Source organism: Arvicola amphibius, chromosome 11 (assembly GCF_903992535.2).
Source record: "Arvicola amphibius chromosome 11, mArvAmp1.2, whole genome shotgun sequence".
Lineage (NCBI taxonomy): Eukaryota > Metazoa > Chordata > Mammalia > Rodentia > Cricetidae > Arvicola > Arvicola amphibius.
The window spans coordinates 58,971,828-58,979,103 of NC_052057.2; the positions used below are offsets into that span (position 1 = coordinate 58,971,828).

A 7,276-nucleotide genomic window follows, 5' to 3' on the forward strand; every position below is an offset into this window, starting at 1 on the left:
TTGGTAGAATTTTTGGGATTGCTTATGTAAACTATAATATTATCAGCAAACAGTGAGAGTTTGACTTCTTTTCCGATTTGTATCCCCTTGATCTCCTTTTGGTGTCTTATTGCTCTAGCTAGGACCTCAAGAACTATATTGAATAGATATGGAGAAAGTGGACAATATTGTCTTGTTCCTGATTTCAGTGAAATCACTGGGAGTTTTTCTTCATTTAGTTTGATGCTGGCTGATGGTTTGCTGTATATTCCCTTTATTATGTTTAGGTATGTTCCTTGTATCCCTGCTCTCTTCAAGACCTTTATCATAAAGGGATGTTGGATTTTGTCAAAAAATTTTTTGACATCTAATAAGATGATCAAGTGGTTTATATTTTTAGTTTGGTTATATGGTGGATTACATTGAGAGATTTTTTTTTATGTTGAACCATCCCTGCATCTCTGGGATGAAGTCAACTTGATCACAGTGGATGATGATTCTGAAGTGTTCTTGGATTCAATTTGCCAACATATTTTAGTATTTTTGTATCAATGTTTATGATTGAGATTGGTTTGTAATTCTCTTTCTTAGTAATATCTTTCTGTGGTTTGAGTATCAGGGTAATTGTAGCCTCAAAAAAGAGCTTGCAAATGTTCCTTATGTTTCTATTGTGTGGAATAACTTGAGGAGTATTGGTATTAGTTCTTTGAAAATTTTGTAAAATTTTGAACTGAAACCATCTGGTGATGGCCTTTTTTTGGTTGGGAGACTTTTGATGAATCTTTGTATTTCTTCAGCAGTTATAGGTCTGTTCAATTTGCTTATCTGGTCTTGATTTAATTTTGGTAAGTGATATTTATCCAGAAAGTTGTCCATTCATTTAAGTTGTCCAGTTTAGTGGAGTACAGATTTTTGAAATATGACCTGTAGATTCTCTGTATTTCCTCCATGTCTGTTGTTATGTCCCCCTTTTCATTTCTGATTTTGTTAATTTGGATACTCTCTCTCTGCCATAAACATTTTCAGTAATGTATCAAGATACAAGAATAACTCAAATAAATCAGTAGCCTTCCTGTAAACAGATGATAAAAGGGCTGGGAAAAATTAGAGAAATAACACCCTTCACAATAGCCACATGTAACATAAAATATTTCAGAGTAACTCTAACCAAACAAGTGGAAGACTTGTATGACAAGAACTTTAAATCAATAAAGAAAGAAATTAAAGAGACACCAGAAAGTGAAAAGATCTCCCATGCTCTTAGGTAGACAGAATTAACATAGTAAAAATGGCAATGCTACCAAAAGCAATCTATGGATTCAATGAAATGCCCATCAAAATTCCAGTAAAATTTTTCATAGACCATAAAAGAACAATACTCAACTTCATATGGAAAAGCAAAACAAAACAAAACAAAACAATAGCCAAAACAATCCTGCACAATAAAAGAACTACTGGAGGCATCACAATCCCTGACTTCAAACTCTACTACAGAGCTACAGTACTGAAAACAGCCTGTTATTGGCATAAGAACAGACAGGAGTGTCAATAAAACCAAATAGAAGACACAGAAACCAATCCACAAACCTTCAAACACCTGATTTTTAACAAAGAAGCAAAAAAAAAAATACAAAATGGTAAAAAGAAAGCATATTTAACAAATGGTGCTGGCATAACTGGATATCAACATATAGAAGAATGAAAACAAACCCATAGCCTTCATCATGCACAGAAGTCAAGTCCTAATAGATCAAATACTTCATTGGCACAGGAGACTACTTCCTAAATATAACCCCAGCAGCAAGACACTGAGAGAAACAATTAATAAATGGAACTTCCTGAAACTGAAAAGCTTCTGTAAAGCAAAGGACAAGGCCAACAAGACAAAACAGCAGCATACAGAATGGGAAAAGATCTTTACTAACCCCACATCAGACAGAGGTCAGATCTCCAAAATATACAAAGAACTCAAGAAATTGGTCATCAAAGAACAAGTAATCCAATAAAAAATGGAGTACAGAACTAAACAGAGAACTTACAACAGAGAAATCTAAAATGGCTGAAAGACAATTAAGAAAATGTTCAACATCGTTAGTCATCAGAGAAATGCAAATCAAAACAACTGTGAGATTCCATCTTACACCTGTAAGAATGGCCAAGATCAAATCACTGATGACAACTTATGCTAGAGAGGTTGTGGGGAAAAGGAAACACTTCTGCACTGCTGGTGGGAATGCAAGCTGGTACAGCCCTTTGGATGTCAGTGTGGTGATTTCTCAGAAAATTAGGAAACAACCTTCCTCAAAATCCAGTAATACCACTTTTTGGTATATATCTAAAAGATGATCAGTCGTGTCACAAGGATATGTACTCAACTATGTTAAGAACAGAATTGTTTGTCATAACCAGAACCTGGAAACAACCTAAATGCTGCTCGACTGAAGAATCAATAAGGAAAATGTAGTATATTTGTACAATGGAGTACTACACAGCAGAAAAAAGTAATGACATCTTTAATTTTGCAGGAAAATGGATGGAGCTAGAAAACATTATTTTGAGTGAAGTAACCCAGTCAAAGAAAGATAATTATCACATGTACTCACTCATAGATGATTTTTAAACATAAAGCAAAGAAAACCAGCCTAGGAACCACAATCCCAGAGAACTTAGACAACAATTAGGACACTAAGATAGACTTACATAGATCTAATCTACATGGGAAGTAGGAAAAGACTAGATCTCCTAAATAAATTGGGAGCTTGGGGACCTTGGGGGAGTTTTGAAGGGGGAGGGCAGAGACAGGGAGGGGAGCAGAGAAAAATGTAGAGCTCAATAAAAATCAATAAAAAGCACCAAACTTTCATGTTTCATATGAACAGAATGAAAATACTATCTAAGTAATAGATTGGCTTTCTTTCTTTCTTTCTTTCTTTCTTTCTTTCTTTCTTTCTTTCTTTCTTTCTTTCTTTCTTTTGTTACTTCCTCTTTCTCTGATTTCCCCCTTCCTCCCTTTTTCTCTCTTTTTTTGAGGTAGAATATGTTGTTGCCTATGATACCTCATGCTTTGGTACATAGCCTAGGTGGATGTTCTGGTACTCTTACTCTTCTGTCTCATAGTCCCTCATTCTGATATTAAAAGTTTGCCTTAGGCTTTCTGAATGCTTATCTAGCAGTGACGTGTGGAGTGATATGTGCCCCATGTACTAATCATCCATGCAAATGCCCTTGTGTGTATGTTTATTTTTGTTTATATATACATATGAATATATATTATTTAGTTAAATATAAATATATTTTTGACTGCTCCTGTCACTCACAAACATCAGAATCCAGATTCTTCATTATTCAACCTTGTGTCTAGGAAACTTCCATGTTTGGCTTGTTTCTTATCATTCTGAAAAGACATGACTTATACTATGGGATTCCAAGGTAGAGCCAGCTAATGTACACACTCAATTTCAACCTACCAGGTTTCTAACTATTAGTAAGGCAAAATTTTAGCTATAACCCAGCATTCTCACCCTCTACTATAAAAATATGCATAATTTATCTATCTTACTTCGTATTTATTTCATTATTAGCTATTAGTTTGTCAAATTTGACCGAAGTGTTCTTGCATACAGAACTCAATTCCCTTTAACCAGCCAGTCTTTCCTATTGAATGGATATGTTAGTTATATTTGAGTATGTAAACAAATATGAATAGTTTCTAAAACTTTTGTGTTTTTTAGAACTGTAAAAATTCACTGTTAAGTATAGCCAACCAAATAATGCTGTCTGAGGGGGAAAAATAGATAGATCACATTTGGCTTCTGGTAGACAACAAAAGGCTAAGGAAGAAAGGGCTTCCTGAACACATGGATACTCTGATGAAAGCTACCACACATCACAGGTCTTGAAGTTCTTACTACACATTGTGAAATAACTGATAATATTCCACTCTTCAAAACAGTTTGGTGGGGGCTCTTATCATTATTGTCATTTCTCAAACTATGAGCTTTGGATCAATTATCAACAGCTTTTCAGAGTCCATATATTTTCAATATCCTAGAGTAAAATTATACCCTAATTTGGAAAAAAAATCATTCACTTAATTTTTAAAAGCAGAGGATTGATTATTATAATCACTATTGATTTATTCTACTGGGCTGAGATAGTTCTAAAATCATGCATTTTTATTTAAGATATAATTTTTCATAAAGATACCACAAACTTTGAATACATAGCTTTCCTATTATGTGTGAATGTATGCAATATATACAAGTCTCACACTGAGTACAGAAATAATGAAATGAGCAAGGAAGTGAAAATGTAGTCTGCATACTAAATCCTTTATTGTTTTATTACAGTTAGAAACTCATGTTTATTCAGTGGTAATTTGTTTTAAAGCTTGTAGAAATGAGAACTGAACTAATTCCCCTTAGGATGTTTATTTTTCAGTAATTAAGTATTAGTATTTTGGCCCTGCAATAGTAACATATAATCAATTCACCTTTAAAATGAAATTGCTTCACTATGTAATATTTCAAAGAATTAAAAATATTACTAAATGATTAAAATCTTAAATAAAAATTACTCTATTAGAATTAGCTATATTGACATTGACCTCTGTGCCTTTGTGTATCCACAGGAATGCCAACATCATGGTTCTGCAAGCTTAGCTCGCTTAACTAACTTATTTTAATCCTAAAGCCATTCTATTAATCAAAACTGTTAAAATGTATTTCTTTCTCTCTCCTGTCTGCTTCAGAGTGAAAACTGCATTGCTAACATTGTAGTCAAATGTTTTCTAGTCTCATTCTGGGCATTTGAAAATTGACTGGTATAAGAATAAAAAAATGAGTTGAAAATTTGTCTTAAAACTGTGAGGTAACATACTTTATTAACCTCGTTTTTGCACACAGTAAGCTTAACCATTTCAGCATACAAGTAAAGTATGAAAATGATAACTTTCCTTTCTTAGCTGTGTCTTTGATACTTGAACTCTTCCAAAGACCCTATGTAGCCAAAGCAATTTTGAGGAAAAAAGAATGATGTAAAAGCCACCAAAATACTTGATTTTGAAATATGCATCAGATTATCCTTATTTTAAAAGTATAACATTAACATTAAAACAAATGCATACAGGCTTATTTTAATACACAGAATGCAAACAAATAGATAATCCAACAAGAATTTACCCAGCTAAACTCTTCTTATTTTCTATAAGTTGGTAAAATATTTTATTAGAGAAAGACAACTTCTTTAATAAATGGATATGAGAAAACTAGCTAGGCATATGTAAAGAATGACATATGTCTCCCTGTATAAATGTCAAATCAAATGTGTTTATGTGAATATATATTCACAATTTAGTATATGTATGTATACATATATTAAAATTTGGAAATCAATATAAAAATGTGAAGAAATCATTTCAAGGTATTAATAATGGTTGATTTTCTGAATGTGACTAATGAAATGAAAGCAAGAATATACAAGCAAAATGTGTATAAAATTAAAAAATTCTATACAACAGAGTAATCAATAAATGAATATAACAGCATACAAGTTTCAGAAAATGTTTACCAGTTCTTTATCTGATAGACTTTTAGCATCTAGCATACATTAGCATCATAGAAAAGTTAACAACAAGAACATAACAAGGAATACAGTCAATTAATGGACCAAAGACCATTTCTCAAAACAACAACAAAAAAATCTGGTAAATACATGAGATGGTTCTCAATACCTTTATTTCTTGAGAAAATGCAAAAAAAAAAAATACCCTACATTCAGATTTGAAGTCATTCTGTCTGTTGTGGCTTTTATCAAATTAAAAAAATATCAAAGTTTGGTGAGTATATATGGAAAAAAAAGACCTCTTCCTTGTACACTGATAATGAAATACAATGAGTTCCTCTTAAAAAGTGTGAACAGTTGTAGTAATATGTCTTCCATATACAATATAGTAGTAACTCATCTGGATTTATAACTGAAGGAAATTAAGTGATTTAACAAATGAAATACTATCACAGCCACATTTATGGGGGAACTTCATAATAAGCAAGTAAAAAACTCATCATTGATATGTATTTATTAATGACTAGATTTGAAAATTCATGTCATTATGTTAGACATAAATATGACATTAGATCATGTATCTAAAATGAATGAAACTGCAGATTACCATACTTGGTACAAAAATCCAGAAAGAAAGATAAATGTCCTAGTTGCTGTGATAAATACTAAGACCAAAAGAACCTTGTAATAAAGGGAATTTATTTAGCTTACAAGTCCTGACCACACCATCATTGAAGGAAGCCAAGGAAGAAACTAAAAAAGTGAATTATTCTGGGGATAGGAAATGAAACATAGACTATACAGGAATAGTGCCTACTTGCTTCTCTTCATTGCTTGCCTCACCTGCCATTTTACACAATCTAGGGCCACCACCACCTAGAGTAGACCAGGCCATCTATGGGCAGTAGCTAATAAAAATATGACATGTAAATTTTCTTACCAGACAATCTGATAGGGGTAATTTTTTCAATTGAAGTTCTCTCTTCTGAGGTAATCCTTCTGTGAGTAAACCTGACAATAAGAAAACAGACCAACACAACAGATTTCAGATAAATATGGTTTAATAAGTAAACAAGAGTGACTGTTGAGAGCAAGGGATAAAGCTGGGACATTGAAAAATGCAGACCACCAAGACACTGCACGTTTCTCCAGTTCCGAATTTTTCCTGTATGCATGGTGTAATGAGCCCTGTTCCTGCCTCTCTTAAGTAGACCAGAAGCCCCATCTAAACTGCCTTCCTGCAGCAGCTGCCTTCTCCACATAGCCAGATGCAGTTCCAGACCAATGATGTTTCCCAGTACGCTGGCACAGTTACACAGTTTATTGTTGCCAGGCCTGCCAGAGTTGGTGTGACTGAATGAGGTGTTGGTGTTGGAGCAGTGTGTGGTAGCTTGATGACTGGGTATGCCAGGAACCCGTATCTCATGTAACAACTCTCTTTCTATGTCATTTTGGACTTTGCTCTTTCTGAGGCCACTGGGCTCTTCTGTTTGATGATCACCTTCCTCATCTCTGCTATGTAAGGATCCATGATATGACCCAGCTGTTACTGATGTTTCAACTCTGTGCCAGTCCTGGTGCTGGAGTGTGCTAAGCTTTACCATTAAACAACTATGTTTCTCAAAAAAAAAAAAAAGAAAGAAAAAAAAAGAAAAAAGAATAAACAAAAAATGCAACAAAAACTTCTCATTTTGAATTAAGACTTTAAAGGAAGACAGATAATAGTGGGAGTGGA

General features: G+C 33.5%; 1 pseudogene; it reads left to right on the forward strand.

Annotated features, from left to right (window-relative positions):
• The first annotated feature begins 6,659 nt into the window (after positions 1-6,659).
• Positions 6,660-7,064, forward strand: LOC119826748 (annotated as a pseudogene).
• Positions 7,065-7,276: the final 212 nt, after the last annotated feature.